Source organism: Crotalus tigris, unplaced genomic scaffold (genome assembly GCF_016545835.1).
Source record: "Crotalus tigris isolate CLP2741 ecotype Arizona unplaced genomic scaffold, ASM1654583v1 scf7180000017666.379230911805:20528666, whole genome shotgun sequence".
Taxonomy (NCBI): Eukaryota; Metazoa; Chordata; class Lepidosauria; order Squamata; family Viperidae; genus Crotalus; species Crotalus tigris.
This window is the reverse complement of record NW_024096552.1, coordinates 14,949,354-14,966,696: the sequence shown is the minus strand read 5'-3', so window position 1 is coordinate 14,966,696 and position 17,343 is coordinate 14,949,354. Positions and strand designations below refer to the sequence as shown.

The window sequence follows — 17,343 nt, the reverse complement described above, 5'->3', positions numbered from 1 at the left end:
TATACGCCGGAAACTACCAGTATTTCCGGCGTATAAGACGACTCGGCGTATAAGTCGACCCCCGTCTTTGGCGCCGATTTCAGCGCTCGTGGAAGTCGCCTTATACGCCGGCATTTACGGTAAATTTTATAGTCACAGATAATATGTAGGATCATCTCATCCCATTAGGATTGGCCCATCCCTCTCATGCTGGCAGAGGAGGCAGCTCGATTATTCTGGCTGGCAGGGTCTAGGAGGAGGGCCTTCTCTGCTATTGCTCCTCCCTTTTGGAACATCTTGCCCCCTGATGTGAGGTTGGCCCCAAACCTCCTATCCTTTCATAAGGGCCTAAAGACTAGTTGGCCTGTGGCCCCAATAGGGAATAGCACAGGGGAGATGATTGATTAACCACAGATCCCATGTCCCCATTCCGTACCTGCCTTCCCCACATCCTTGATTTTAATCTTTGATTTTACTTTATGTTTTAATGTACATTACTGTTCAAAAGTTTTCGACACTTGTACAAAAATGCTGTAAATTAAGAATGCTTTCAGAAATAGAAGTGTTAATAGGTTAGTTTTATCAATTAACAAAATGAAAAATAAATGAACAGAAAAAAAATCCAAATGAAATCAGTATTTGGTGTGACCACACTTTTCCTTCAAAATAGTATCAATTCTTCTAGGCACACTTGCAGTTTTTGAAGGAATTCAGCAAGATTCCTTCAAGGTTGTTCCAAGCATCTTGGAGAACTAACCATTTTTATGCACCCAGTTCTATATTTTTGGGCACAATTAAGTCACCTTGTTTCCACATCAGAGGTATGGCTGCTATTCTTCCATGAAGACCACTTCTGGTCAGACTTCTCTGGATAGTGGATAGATGTACCTGGGTCCCACTGTTTTTTGCCAGTTCTGTGCTGATGGCACTGCTAGACATCTTCTGATGTCAAAGGAAAATAAGCATGATGTGTTTTTCATCTGCTGCATTAAGTTTCCTTGGCCAACCATGGCAGCTATGATCTTCAAAAGAGCTTGAACAGCACATCTTGAAACACAAGTCTGCTCTAAAATCTTTGCTGGGAGAAATTTGCTGATGAAATATAACCATCTTGTGTCTTGTTCCTGTTCTTAGTTTTGCCATGGTGCCATGTGACATAAAACTATCTTCCACAACATCACCTTAGTAGCAGAGTTGGACTGTTCCTCAGCCAGTTTTAAGTCTCTCACACAGCTTTTTCTGTTTCAGTTAATGACTGAAATTGATCTCATTGGCACCTGCTTGGTATAATTGATTAATCATATCTGACTCTAATCATACAAAATCCTTGACTGTGCAAGTGGGCAAGTTTAGGAATTGATGCTATTTTGAAGGCAAAGGATGATCACACCAAATATTAAATTGATTTGAATTTCTCTTCTGCTCATTTACTTTCCATTTTGTTAATTGATAAAAATAAATTATTACCACTTCTATTACTGAAAGTATTCTTAATTTATAGCATTTTTGCACAACTGCCTAATATTTTTGCACAATACTGTAGATATATATTTTTATGTCTGTAAGCTGCCCAGACTTATCTTATGGTAAGATGGGCAGCCAATAAATTTTATAAACAAAGTAAAAACCTGTATTATTTTCAGTTCAGTGAATCTTTTATCATTATTCATTCAAGCATATGAAATACAAACCTAAAGATTTTATAAACAATATTTATAAAATATGTATTTCATACTTTCTGTTCTTAAATTTTACAAAATACAACTTATGTCAACCTAACTTATGCTGGTTTATCATGGAATTGTAATTCATATCATTTAATAGTTACAAAAGTGACAGTATTTATTATTAGTGATCTTTTAGAATTTTACCTTCTAGTCAAAGTTATAATGTAATGTGTTTTTATTTTTCCTATTGCTGTGAACTCTGCAAAGAAGTGCAAGAACAGAACATTCAGAGGGTGATGCTATTTATAGGGAGAAAAACAGGGATTCTGATTTGGCTCTAAATTTCATAGTCCTACGTTATGCACGAAGATATTTGAAATGTTAATTTGGCTTTGTATTATAAATAGGAAATCCCTTAATTTAATATGTACATGTCAGGCCTAAGTCCAAAGATGACACAGTGTAATCTAATTGAGTCCAATTCTGTACTTTCGTACACCTAATAAATTGAACCTTGCCAAATTAAACCTGTAACCTTCTAACTTAATAGATATACAGAGAGATTCTAGAAGGTGGGTACCCTAAACCTCTTCCTCTGCTCTCTACCCAGCTAAGAACTGCACAGTCTCTTGCTTTGGGTTTCTCACTGAAACTTATTGCCTCCTCCCTGCACTTGCTAAGGCTTAGTAATAGTAGTAAAGTTGGAAGGGACCTTGGAGGTCATCTAGTCCAACCCCCTGCTCGGGCAGGAAACCCTACACCATTTCTAAATGGCTGTCCAGTCTCTTCTTAAAAACTTCCAGTGTTGGAGCATTTACTGCTTCTGGAGGCAAGCTGTTCCACTGATTAATTGTTCTCACTGTCAGGAAGTTTCTCCTTACTGCTTCTCTCCTTGATTAGTTTCCACCCGTTGCTTCTTGTCCTGCCTTCAGGTGCTTTGGAAAATAGTCTTCTTTATGGCACTGAGATATTGGAATACTGCTATCATGTCCCCCCTTGTCCTTCTCTTCGTTAAACTAGACATACCCAATTCTCGCAACCGTTCCTTATATGTTTTAGCCTCCAGTCCCCTAATCATCTTTGTTGCTCTTCTCTGTACTCTTTCTAGAAGAAGCTTCCCCCTTCTCTTCTCCACATGCACATTCTATTATAATACACTTTTTAAAAAAGGCTGATTTAGCATAAAAATTACAAATAGATCAAAGAATAGATGACAGCTACAAAACTAAATGAGAGAGTCACCTTGTATGAGATGGCTGATAATAAATAAATAAAGTGGCATATTTTGTTTTCAATAATTGCTACAGAGACAAGCCCATTGAATATACATTATTTTGCTTATCATGTAAAAAGCCAAGACAAATACTGCAGAAGCTATTATGGATATTACCAATAGTGTTGTAAGTTGCTATGTTGTGTCTACTTCTTTGCAACCTCATGGACCAAAGCACATCACGCCTCCCCGTCCTCCACTGTCTTCCAGAGTATGTCCAAATTCATGTTCATTGAGTCAATTACACTATTAACCACCTCACTCTCTGCTATCCCTTCTCTTTTTGCCTTCAATCTTTCCCAACATCAGGGTTTTTTGTCCAGTGAGTCCTCTTTTTTATTTGTTGGCCAAAGTACTTGAGCTTGATTCAGTAACTGTCCTTCCAAAGAACAATCAAGATTGATTTCCTTTAGGACTGACTAGTATGATCTCTTTGCAGTCCAAGAAACTCTCAAGACTCTTTTCCAACACCACAATTCGAAAGCATCAAATTCTTTGGTGCTCAGCCTTGCTTATGGTCCAACTCTTACAGCCATACAAAACTACAGGGAAAACTACAGCTTTGACTATAGAGACCTTTGTTGGAAAAGTGATGTCTCTACTTTTTAATATGCAGTCATATATTGCAGAAGCTATTGTTAGGAGCTTCAGTGTTAGGAGGAGCAATCAATCTATCTGCCTCGTATATATTAATGTGTAATTCTTTCAGATCATTTATTACTAATTTACATAGATTGTAGTCATAAGCTCTCAGTTACAAATCATTCTCCCCAAAACCTGGGTAGCATCATTCAGCTGATCAAATAGTCAAAAAACACTAGCAGAAGAACTCTGAGATACTATGATCCCTTCAAATGGAATTCTGCAGTGTTTAATCCCAGATGTGTAGGAATCATCTTCTCATCTCAGAGGGAAATGCATTCAGTATTTAATCAGAGTTGTTTTTTCACTCTCTTAAATATTGAAAAGGCCAACCTCTCAGTGATCTCTAGCTAAGAACAGTTTCTGATAAGATGCTTGGCAAATTAATATCACACACAGGTAAATAAAATCATAGTAGTAGCCACAGGAATTGGTTTTCTATCAATGGTTTTTGGAAAGTTGTAACTGGTATCTCTAGCAATGAAATCATGCAGAGTTTGTTACTCAGAAATCATCCCAAACTAAACTTAGAGTAATTCCTTCTAGTAAGATAAATTTATGAAAACCGGTCAATCAAATTTCTAATCAGAAATGAATTCCTTCCCTACCCTTCAATTAAATAATGAAGGAAGAGTTCACTGGAACCTCTTCCTCTTTTAAATTTTCCCCCAAAATGGTGCTTAATTGTGAAGGAGAAAAGGAATGTTATCTCCTCCAGGTTCGTGAATAAAATTTCTCAAAGCACAGAAAATACTAACCCACCCAGAATTTTTTTTTAATATCTTCAACTCAGTGTCTATTCTTGGTGTTGCAAACCCCTGCAATTTTCCTGGCAATATTTCAGAAGTGGTTTACCATTTCCTGTTTCCTGGAACTGAGGGAGTGACTGACCTAAAATCACCCCCATGGCTTTCATGGCTCACAGTCTCCTTTCTTCTAGCCTCATGCCTTAACTACTTCATCAAACTACTCTCTCCCCAGACTTTTATTGTGTAGTAAATAACTAGGTGGAGTAAGTTGGCCTTAGGTCTCATTCTATAAGTTCTTGAGTCAAGCCTATCTGGTTTCCTTCAAAGCTGGTCTTGTTCTGGAGGTCTGTCATTTCAGATGGAAACATCTATTCTTTCATTGTTGCATGCAACTTTTGAGACCATATATCTACTTTTTCAGCCAGTCCATATTTTTCTTTGCTATTATTTTTTCAAGAAAGTCTAAATATTATGTTAAATAGATAATAGTTTAAATGGGAGCCAAATATAGAAGACAGTGTGAGAATATAGATTCTGAAGCTCAATATTAAGCAGCCAGGCCACAGAAATAGTTTCACTGGTAATCATCTTTAGTTTTGTTAGCTATTTAGATGATCCCAGGCTTGATCCTTGGGTACTTGTGGCTATGAGAAGATGAAACTTGAATTTTTCCTATTTTTGTGTAAATAAAGCAAACTTGGCAAAGCAATACCCTGATAGAATCTCTGGATCTCAGCAGAATAGTTTGGGGAAAGGTGAAATGAAATGTATCTGGAGGGAACTGGGGCAGGACAAGTGAAATTGGGTAAATGGATTGGTTTTTTGCCCTCTGTTGTCTGAGACAAGTTGTTGGTGCTGCATTTGTCCTGCTGAGCTTCTTCTGACATTTTATCCCTTTTATTTTCTGCCATCTAGAAACTAAGATATCTGTCTAATTCCAATGTGTCCTGTGTTTTGTTCAGATAGTGCCTGTGTTGGGGGTAGGAAGTGAACAGAGAGAAGATAGTGAATAGAAGTAGATAGTTGGTGTCCCATGGCAATGGTTGTTGACCCTGATGTCATTTTGCTTGTCGGGTGAGGGTGCATGAATGTACTCATGGACCAGGAAGTGGGTGGTGAAGTTGGAGGAGAGGAGAGGGCAAGCAATTCCACAAAGATTGGGAAGTTGAGAACAGCCTACTTGTGGGGTTAGTGGGTATATGGCTAAGACCTTGCTTGTCCTCTAGCCATCAGTATTTACCCCAGTGCCTAGATTATCAGATCCTTGCAATTACTTGGATATATTCATTCATTACAATTTCTAGAAGCAATGTGTGAAGTTGTGGGAGCATGGGCTGTGTCTATTTGTGCATACTTGTATATACATATACAGGGCAATTGAAGATTAGAACAATAAGGATACGATCATATACTCATTCCTGCTGTCCTATACTTACATTTCCTATATGCCAAAATAATTCACAAGCTGCTATGGTACTGAGGTTTGCATATTGCTATGTAGTTACTATATCTATATTTCTGAGGTAAGCAAGCCAACTTTCTTCAAACACTTTTGATTTTCTCCTGACTTCCAGTGTAAGTGAAAAGACATATTTTGCATCATTTATTTGTACAATTCTATAAATTCACTATAAGAAAAATGTAGTAAATTAGGGAGAGCTTTGTTGTTGTTGTTGTTAATTGCGAAGTTGTGTCCGACCCATCGCGACCCCATGGACAACGTTCCTCCACGTCTTCCTGTCCTCTACCATCTTCTGGAGTCCATTTAAGTTCACACCTACTGTTTCAGTGACTCCATCCAGCCATCTCATTCTCTGTCGTCCCCTTCTTCTATTGCCCTCAATCTTTCCCAGCATTAGGCCCTCCTCCAGTGAGTCCTTCCTTCTCATTAGGTGGCCAAAGTATTTGAGTTTCAACTTCAGGATCTGGCCTTCTAAAGAGCAGTCGGGGTTAATCTCTTCTAGGACTGACCAGTTTGAACGCCTTGCAGTCCAAGGGACTCGCAGGAGTCTTCTCCAGCACCATAGTTCAAAGGCCTCAATTCTTTGGCGCTCAGCCTTTCTTATGGTCCAACTTTCACAGCCATACATTGCAACTGGGAAAACCATAGCCTGGACTATACGCACTTTTGTTGGCAGGGTGATGTCTCTGCTTTTTAGAATGCTGTCTAGATTTGCCATAGCTTTCCTCCCCAGGAGCAAGCGTCTTTTAATTTCTTGGCTGCAGTCCCCATCTGAGGTGATCTCTGAGCCCAGAAAAATAAAATCTGTCACTACCTCCATTTCTTCCCCATCTATTTGCCAGGAATTGAGAGGGCCGGATGCCATGATTTTGGTTTTCTTAATGTTGAGTTTCAAGCCAACTTTTGCACTCTCCTTCTTCACCCGCATCAAGAGGCTCTTTAGTTCCTCTTCACTTTCTGCCATTAGAGTGGTATCATCTGCATATCTTAGGTTGTTGATGTTTCTCCCGGCAATCTTAATTCCAACTTTTGATTCATCTAGCCCTGCCTTTCTCATGATGTGCTCTGCATATAAGTTAAATAGGCAGCGCAACAGTATACAGCCTTGTCGGACTCCTTTTCCAATTTTGAACCAATCAGTGGTTCCGTGTCCAGTTCTCACTGTTGCTTCTTGACCCGCATATAGGTTTCTCAAGAGACAAATGAGATGGCCTGGTACTCCCATCTCTTTAAGAACTTGCCACAATTTGTTGTGATCCACACAATCAAAGGCTTTTGCATAGTCAATGAAGCAGAAGTAGATGTTTTTCTGGAACTCCCTAGCTTTCTCCATGATCCAGCGTATGTTGGCAATTTGATCTCTAGTTCCTCTGCCTCTTCGAAATCCTGCCTGCACTTCTGGTAGTTCTCGATCCACATACTGCTGGAGTCTAGCTTGTAGGATTTTAAGCATAATTTTACTAGCATGTGAAATGAGTGCAATGGTGCGATAGTTTGAACATTCTTTGGCATTGCCTTTCTTTGGAATTGGAATGTAAACTGACCTTTTCCAATCCTGTGGCCACTGTTGAGTTTTCCAAATTTGCTGGCAAATTGAGTATAGCACTTTTACTGCATCGTCTTTTAAGATTTTGAATAGCTCAGCTGGAATACTGTCACCTCCACTAGCTTTGTTGTTGCTCAGATTTTCTAAGGCCCATTTCACTTCACATTCTAGGATGTCTGGTTCGAGGTCAGTGACCATCTCATTGTGGTTATCTGGGATGTTAAGCTCATTCTTGTATAGTTCTTCTGTGTAGTTTTGCCATCTCTTCTTAATCTCTTTTGTCTCTATTAAGTCTCTGCCATTTTGGTCCTTTATCATGCCCATCTTTGCATGAAACGTTCCCTTCATATCTCCAATTTTCTTGAAGAGATCTCTGGTCCTCCCTATTCTGTTGTTTTCTTCTATTTCTTTGCACTGTTCATTTAAGAAGGCATTCTTATCTCTTCTAGCTATTCTCTGGAATTCTGCATTCAATTGGGTGTATCTTTCTCTTTCTCCTTTGCCTTTCGCTTCCCTTCTTTCCTCAGCTATTTGCAAAGCTTCCTCAGACAGCCATTTTGCTTTCTTGCATTTCTTTTTCTTTGGGATGGTTTTAGTTGCTACCTCTTGTACAATGTTGCGAACTTCCATCCATAGTTCTTCAGGCACTCTGTCTATCAGATCCAGTTCCTTAAATCTATTTGTCACCTCTATTGTATATTCATCAGGAATATGATTTAGTTCATACCTGAGTGGCCTAGTGCTTTTCCCTACTTTTTTCAATTTAAGCCTAAATTTTGCAACGAGAAGCTCATGATCTGAGCCAGTCAGCTCCTGGTCTTGTTTTTACTGACTGTATAGAGCTTCTCCATCTTTGGCTGCAGAGCACATAGTCAATTTGATTTCTATGTTGACCATCAGGTGATGTCCATGTGTAGAGCCGTCTCTTGGGTTGTTGGAAAAGAGTGTTTGTTATGACCATCGTATTCTCTTGACAAAATTCTATTAGCCTGTGTCCTGCTTCATTTTGTACTCCAAGGCCAAACTTGCCTGTTATTCCAGTTATCTTTTGGCTTCCTACCTTAGCATTCTAATCCCCCATGATGATAAGGACATCATTTTTTGGTGTTAATTCTATAAGGTGCTGTAGGGCTTCATAGAACCGGTCAATTTCATCCTCTTCAGCACCAGTGGTTGGGGCATAGATTTGGACTACTGTGATATTGAATGGTTTGCCTTGGATTCGAATTGAGATCATTCTGTCATTTTGGGGATTGTATCCCAGTATTGCTTTTCCTATTCTTTTATTGACTATGAAGGCTACTCCATTTCTTCTGAGGGATTCTTGCCCACAGTAGTATACCTGATGGTCATCTGAGTTAAATTCACCCATTCCTGTCCATTTTAGTTCGCTGATTCCTAAGATGTCGATGTTCAGTCTTGTCATCTCTTTTTTGACTACGTCTAGCTTGCCTTGATTCATGGATCTTACATTCCAGGTTCCTATGGAGAAAAAATCTTTACAGCATCGGACTTTCCTTTCACCACCAGATATATCCACAGCTGAGCGTCCTTTCGGCTTTGGCCCAGTCGCTTCATTCTTTCTGGCGCTACTAGTACTAGCCTTCTGCTCTTCCCCAGTAGCATATTGGACACCTTCCGACCTGGGGGGCTCATCTTCCAGCGTCATATCTTTTTGCCTTTTAGTACTGTCCATGGGGTTTTCATGGCAAAGATACTGGAGTGGTTTGCCATTTCCTTCTCCAGTGGATCACATTTTGTCAGAACTCTCTGCTATAACCTGTCCGTCTTGGGTGGCCCTGCACAGCATAGCTTATAGCTTCATTGAGTTACGCAAGCTTATAGCTTCATTGAGTTATGCAAGCCCCTTCGCCACGACAAGGCAGTAATCCATAAAGGGGAGGGAGAGCTTGGTTTAATCAATAACCATGTTTACAGGGAATTTGATATAATAGTCTTTTGACAGAAAAGACTGATGCTAAGAACTCTGTGATCAGAAGAATCCATCAGAACTGAATAGAAATCTAAATATTTATTGTCAGGTTTATTATTAAAAAAAGCATAAATTCCCATTACATTCAGCTTACATTTTAGCCAACAGTCCAAGGATATTATACAGCTTAACAGTCTTGTGTTGCTTTGCACTCTTGTTTTAATGATGTTAAGATATTTCTGATATTGGTATTTGTGAAGATTAAAAAATATTATATTAAATTGTATTCCTGAAGTTCTATAATCAAAGACATTCTACTTACAATAGCAGAAGTTAACTCTTTTTGAAAAGAATACGCTTAGCAACTACCAAAAATATTCTCCTTCATATACTTCATAGAAGAATTTCCAGAAAATACAGGAGCAATTGTGGGATTGTAAAAACTGTCAAAACTGACAGTTCTTATTGTTCAGAAATTTTCAGAAGAGGGCTAACGTTTTCTTAATAAGCACCCTGAAAAAAATCAGAATAAAAATAAAAGTCAAGCTAATTGGAAGTTTATGATTCTTCTTTGCTTTTTACTTAATTCAGCTTCATTTAATGATATCAGTTTTTGCTTGCATGAATCATGGGAGAAATCAAATGAGTAGATTGAGGCAATTTATCTAGTAAATGGTTAATATTTTAAAAAATAACGTAGAAAATTTTCCAAGTAATTTTTTTTATGTTAACAAGAAATTAAAGTTATTTCTATTTTAGTCAATGTATGTGATGTTCACCATTTTCCAGTCAATGTAATCATTGTAACCTCATTAATATAATGTAATGTAATCTCATTAAAACATAACGAAAATATTATGAGCAAATACTTGTCTATTGATATACACAGTTATCTTCATGAAGATTTTTTTTTCTGAATTTCTTGAACAATCAAGGACAGACTAGTGTATTATTTTCTTGAATTTTTGGGGATCAGACAGAGATGAACTTTATGACAAATCTGGAAGGATTCCAAAATAAATATTATTTTTAATATTTGAAGTCTTCTGAGATTTTGGTAAAGAACACAAACATCTTACAAGAAAGACAATGAATGACAATGTCCAAATCACTTGACATTTAGACCATTTTAAACATCTGCATGTTGGTTTAAACTCCTGAATCATATCTCATTTTCAGTATATGGTAGATACTGTACTACAGTTCCCTGTACTACAAGTTGAAATTTTATAGGACTCACTTGTCTCCCTCCCTCATGTGTTCCACTTATATCCCATGCTTCCAGGAATCTATACATGGGGTAATGCAAGTTAACTTGTGCACTATAAAATTGTTTTAATGCAACTTGTAGATCCTCAGATAAAGGAACATTGAAGCAAAGTTATAAAAAATATGCAGACAATAGATGATCATGAAAAAACATAATGAATAGAACAGAGCATAATTATTCCTGGTTAAAATGTCCCTCAGAAATAATCTAAAATAAATCTATGAAATGAAAGTGATATTTTTGGTATCCTAGAATCATTTTTTGATACCATTATCAAATACAAATTATCATTTATATCTTGGATTCATATTTCCCCCCCTGTTGTGTTCTTAATTTGGGTAATTGAGTACATTATACGATTTTTATAACAAATGTCTACATTAAAACTGTTTGATAAAACTTCCTTACATGCTTTTGTTATAAAATAATGTAATGTTACATTGTAATAAGAAACAGCTTAAATTCATACATAGGAGCTTATGCAAAGAATCTGCTTTATTACAATAGCCTGTTCCTCTCCCAGATTTTTATAATGCTATCTGAAAAACTAGGTGAGCAGAACTGAAATGTCTCAATATGCTTGAATTAATTTGATTATGCTATGATTTACTGTATGAAAAGTTTTAAAAGAAAATAGATATGACTGCCAAGCCACAAAACCAACCCATATCTTTGCATATACTTAGTGCATATCAAACCATCAAATTACCCACCTACCACCCAAGCCTATCAACCAACCAATCATGTACCAACAATATAAATTATTTAAGGCAAAGAGTGCATAGAGCATACATTCAATTGACTTAAATCATAAGCTAAGAGAAATCCACACTATAAACACACACATTCTAATCTTGTACTCAAAGCTGCACCTCTCCTAGAAAAGACAAAAACAAAAGCAATTGCTTAAATAGATTCTGAAGGAAATCTAGCATTCATACCAATTTCTATTGTAAAATATCATCAGACAGTTAAATATGGGGTCAGTCTATAAAATTAAGTGATTTCCATATCAATTCAGTTCAATGAAATTCATTTTTATGTTGCTTATAGTGTATATTTCAATAGCTTCTTACTGAATTTCAATATTGGAAGAGTGTATCAGCCTGCTCAGATTCTTGGGGATGATGATGCAGAAAGCAATTCCTTGTGAAGCTGGCATAATACACAACAGCCCTGGGCTGACAGCAAATAAAATCTCTTATTCACATTCAAGCCTGAAATGAGTTCATAGGGAACTTTAACAGCACGGCTGATTTTTTTAATTCAGCCATTACTGTGGCTATATACCAACAAGAAAGTCACAATCCATGACCCAAAGCTTAGTAATTAAAAAGCCTACCCTCTCAGTCCCTCACTGTTCAGCCATTAATGCATAGAGACTAGTAAACAAAATCCTGTCAAACAAGGTTACAGGAAGCTCAAGAATCCTAGCAAGTAGTCCTGGGATGTTAACAGTAACTAAAGCTGACCTGTTTATATTTTATTTTAACTGCATCCCTGAAGTAATAGCAAAAGATAAATAGCTGCTTTTAGCTATACTATTTTTCATTGGATTTTTTTTTTCTCTATGAGAAAAAGCATTTGCTATCAGTTGTGTCTACATGGAATGTTATCTATGGCAGAACTTTCAGCACAACATAGCACTGACAAAGGAGAATAAATTATTTTGTTGACCAATTTATGTCTCATTTCAAGACTAACATTTTACTTTGCTTGTACCAGAATTGGATTATCTTAAATTCTGAAATAATGATTTCTACATTGTAACTGACAATTAGCATGGGAAAATAGACTTAGCAACATTACATTGAATTCAAATTTGATCACGAAGAGAGTTATGCAGTGAAACTGATAGGGTTTAAATTACTTAAGACATACTTGTCCCATTAATTTCAGAAGGTTTCTTCAAAGCACGAGCCTGGATCCAATCAACTATATTGCTGAGTACTCCTAACAGCCAAATAAAATCTGAACAGAAGTTCAATTAAATCTTTCCAGAATCCAATTGAAAATAATAATAATAATAATAATAATAATAATAATAATAATAATAATAATAATAATAGTAAAGTTGGAAGGGATCTTGGAGGTCATCTAGTCCAACCCCCTGCTCAGGCAGGAAACCCTATACCATTTTGGACAAATGGCTGTCCAGTCTCTTCTTAAAACTTCCAGTGTTGGAGCATTTACCGCTTCTGGAGGCAGGTTGTTCCACTGATTAATTGTTCTCACTGTCAGGAAGTTTCTCCCTAGTTCCAGGTTGCTTCTCTCTTTGGTTAGTTTCCATCTGTTGCTTCTTGTCCTGACCTCAGCTGCTTTGGAGAATAGCTTGACTCCCTCTTCTTTGTGGCAGCCCCTGAGATATTGGAATACTGCTATCATGTTCCCTTGTCCTTCTCTTCGTTAAACTAGACATACCCAATTCCAGCAACCGTTCCTCATATGTTTTAGCCTCCCTAATCATCTTTGTTGCTCTTCTCTGTACTCTTTCTAGTACTCTAGTGTACTCTTTCTAATGTACAGTGCTATTATACAGTCCTATTACAACTTTTCTTTCATGGTCTGTAGATATCACATTTTGATCAAAGACTTAATTTGATTATTTACATGCAAGAACAGAGTCTTTCTTATAATATACCTTCAAAAACATATGAAAAATTCTTGGGACAAAAATGCATTAAGATTAGAAGTTTGTAACACAAACCCCAATAGAGATATTTTAAAAATATAGATTGCATCAACTTACTTCCATAGAATGTCACTATATATATAGATTCTAGCCATATGGTGTCTAGAATATTAAAAAAAAGAACTTTTCCAGAATTCACATTATTTCTCAGTTTTATTTTAAAAAAATTCTTTATAGTGCTTGGAAGGGTAAAATGAGACATCACTGTATAAAAAGTAATGAATAATGACTTCATCAAATGATATTGCTGTTTTAATTCTTACGGAAGCCACACATTGAGAGATTGAGACAGACAGATGTGGAAAAAAGAAACTGGAAATACACTGCAAATATTATTAACAGTTATCTACAAGTTACTAGCATTGAACTTACATGCATGGAGCTGCAATGTAAACTGACTAAGCAGAGCAAATAAAGTTGGAGTTTCTTTTCCACAGAAAAGAAAGAATTCTGAATTTCTATGCTTACTTGTCCAAAATAGATATAAGTGTTATACCTCATTGGAATAAATTCATATAAAAACTTCTTTTGGAATGCAAAACGCTATTTTTAAATAAAACAGAATGGACAAATAACTCAATGTGCTGAAAATTATTATTATTAATAATAATAATAAACAAGCAAACATAATTTATTTGGCTTGTTACTGAATTAACTTTATTCAGTGCCACTAGGGAAAAAAGCCATCTTCTAATAATTAGGAGACTTCGAATGAAAAAATATTCTTATAAATGTATCAAATATTAGGACTAATGGAATTATTTTAAAACAAACTGAGGATTTTGTTCAACTGTGAAGTCTTCCAAAATTGAAGCAGACAATGCTAACAGTTAATAACTTATTGTACCTTTGTGTACTTATAATAATTAAATAAATTCTCCTAGATTTAAAAAAACAAAGCTTTTAGCAGTTTATCAAATTGGTAGTTACTCTAATTTCTTCCCAAACTGAAAATAACAGGGTTAAAAATCCATAGGTATTTACTTACAGAAATTCTGTGGCTCCATCACTCACAACAGCCAATTTTTCTTTGGTACCACAGCAGAGGAATGACTTAATGCTTTTCTGCAGAAGACAGAGTAATCTTGAACAGCAGATAGCCTCTAACGAGATCCGTTTTTAGCCAGCCATGTGAAAACAGAGCCTCTTTACACACCTTTGGTGTATAGTTGAAGTCAAAAAGAATGAGCATGTAGCTCTGCTTATGTTTAGAGTGCTGAAGACTAGTTGTTCTCCAATTGGCAAGCACCTAGCAAAAAGCAGCCAATCACTGAGTCTGCCTTTTCTCAGTGAAATTCTTGCCCATTTATTTAGCATCCTTAGCTGCCATATTTCCTAGGAGGATAGCCTTGATCCCAAGATCTTCCGGAGCGGGTGGGGTGATTACACAGCCTCTTTTTTCCGCATACCCTCACCCTACATTAGCCATTCTTCTATATTTTTAGGGCTGAGAAATTGTCATGGGAGAGTTCAGATGCATTCCCAGCTTCCACTTATACAGAGAAGAGGAGGGAGAGCGCCTGAGCTCAACCATTACTGATTCTATCACCATGGAAACTGACTGGATGCAGGGAGCTGGATTTGTGTAGAACATCTGCTGCCAGGCTCATAAGCAAATGCAATCTCATCTCCCCCTTCCAAATGCTTATCTCATTGGGAGTTTATCTACATGCAATGACATCTAAAACATGAAATATGGGAAATGTATGCAACCATGAGCATATGTGTGTGTGTTTGCAAAACACAGAGAGAATGAATGAATGTACCTTCAAATATTCAGTCATTCTATTCCATTAAATACTTAGGCTCAGGAATGTAAGTATAATGAAAAACTGCATATCTTTATGACAATAAAGAGAAATGCATTAGAATAGTTAAAAAGGTATAAGGATCACAGCATAATTACCAAAATGAATTACAAAGTTTTTATAAATCATATATTTATAATTTAATGTCTCTTTCAGACATTAGATATTTTCATTTCTTTATAGTGAATTTGCCATGATTCCTCTCTAACAGAAAACTAAGCACTGAGGCTAAAGTAGAACAATTAGGCAAAACAGAGTATCTACATACTAAGGATATGCTCTGTATAACCCAAAAAATTTATTCTAGATTTTATGTGAATTTTTTTCAAGATCTAAAAGATAGTTACAGCACATTTATCATTTTATATTCTAAATAAAGGAAACTATTATGTTTCAGTACATGCCAAAAATTAATTATGTTTTTCCTTGAAAGGATGAGGAAATAACTAAAACACAAGTTTATACATAAATAATTTACTACTAATAATTATTAATATAATTATTCATTAATATGTTTCTGCAAAATAACTGTGGTAAACTGCACATAAACCCACAGGGAACTAATTTAATTGCTTCTAGTAAATTTAATTTATACCCAGAGGTTAGCCTCTAAAATGAGGGAAAAAAATAATGGAATAAATGTAGAAACAGGTGGTTTAATTGCTGCATGTGTGGAAAAAACTAGACAAAAAGGCAGGTATTATTCTTGATGACATTACAGGTAGTTGTGTATTAGAATTATGATCATTAAATCATGGTGATCATTAAATGGGTCATCACCTAACCATATCCAATGTTATAACTTGTTTTGGAGCGATCATTAAGCAAATGCAGTGGTTGTTAAATGAATCCTTAACATTCAAAAGGGCAGGGTTTTTTTTCTCAAGAGACCAGAAGTAAAGGCCAGAAACCAACACAAAAAATACTAAAAATCGTGATTGTGTGCGATAAATGCAAGCTGGTTGTCAAGTACCTTAAATAGTGTCACACAACCATGGGGGGGGGTGCATGTGTGCAGCCACTGTAACTTCAAAATTGAGTCATTAATAATTTTGGGCAAGTTTCTTGTAACTTTGAGCAGTTACGAAGTGACTGGTTGTTAAACAGGGACTAATTGTAGTAATGTGAAGCTGTTGGGACAGGACCAGGTATATATAGTCTGTTTTTTCATAGAAATTAATTATTAAGTAACTGTTAAAAATCTATAAGGAGTTAAACCAGAGGTCTTGAAGTCACAGCTAATATGTATAATTTAAAATTATAGACTTTAAGACACTCTGAAAATATTGAGTAGCAGAAGGTGAACAACACAGAATTGGCACATTTTAGCATGTTGCTTGTATACATGATCTGGGTTTGGAAGATGATCAAATCATGCCCTCTTGCTCTGGAGTGGGCTAGTCCCCACTGCAGGAAACTGGCTCTTATTTAATTGGCCAGTCCCAGAGACTGATGGACTCAGCTGGGTTTCAGAAGGAGCCTGGGGTCTTTCTAGAGCCTGTGAGGCATGGTGCATTCAAGGCCCTGGCTGTGGTTTGGAATAATGCAACTGGGATTTGGGGATAGATTATGACAATGTGGATGTTGTATGTGTATGGAGCCAGAGAGGCTCCTTAATTTATTGAGGTTCCACAGGATATGAAGCAATACAAGGGATGTCTAAAACTAAGGTGTCAAACACATGGTTATATATGGGGCCACAACACTCCTGACTGCAACCGGAACCAAATTAAAATTCAATTGGGAAATATTTAACAAGTAAAATTAAACTTAGATATATTTTAAAACTAAATAATAAATTTATTTTATGTTTATATACATTTATTTTACTATCATAAAAGTAAAATAAAATGTAGATATGTTTTAAATCTAAATAATAAATTTATTTTATGTTTATATACATTTATTTTACTGTCATAAAATGCCAAGCTCATGACTCACAAGCACTCCTGCATAAGTTCAACTTAACTGTAGCAGTAAGGATCTTTTGACAAGATCTCAAATCTGGAATGTGCTTTCTCTGTGGAAGCTTGTTAAAGGCAGGAAAAAGATGGTGCCTCAAATAACTTGAACTTTTACCTTGTAGGATTTTAAAAGTGAGAAGTGGCATTTTGAATTGCACCTGCAAGCCACCTGGGAGTCAGTGCAGCTCACAGAATAGCATTGTAGAGGGCACTGCAAGTTATACCCATAACTGCCCATACTGTTGCGCTCTGGACCAATGGAGCTTCCAGATGGTTTCCAGGGGTAGCCCCACATATAGTATGTTGCAGTAATCCAATCAGGAGATGATCAAGGATGAGCAACCATAAGCATTTTAAA

The 17,343-nt window shown here is 36.5% G+C and overlaps 1 protein-coding gene across 4 annotated transcripts in view; it reads right to left on the bottom strand.

Moving 5' to 3' along the window:
* Window positions 1-17,343, bottom strand: part of ELMO1 (engulfment and cell motility 1) — a 367,271-nt gene that overhangs the window by 71,103 nt on the left and 278,825 nt on the right. The window contains exon 1 of one of the 4 annotated variants that reach the window (XM_039336767.1): window positions 14,202-14,816. The exons of the other annotated variants lie outside the window; for them this stretch is intronic. The gene's annotated coding sequence lies outside the window, so the exon portion shown is untranslated. Of the gene's footprint in view, window positions 1-14,201; window positions 14,817-17,343 lie in introns of those variants that run through there. 4 annotated transcript variants of the gene reach the window in all.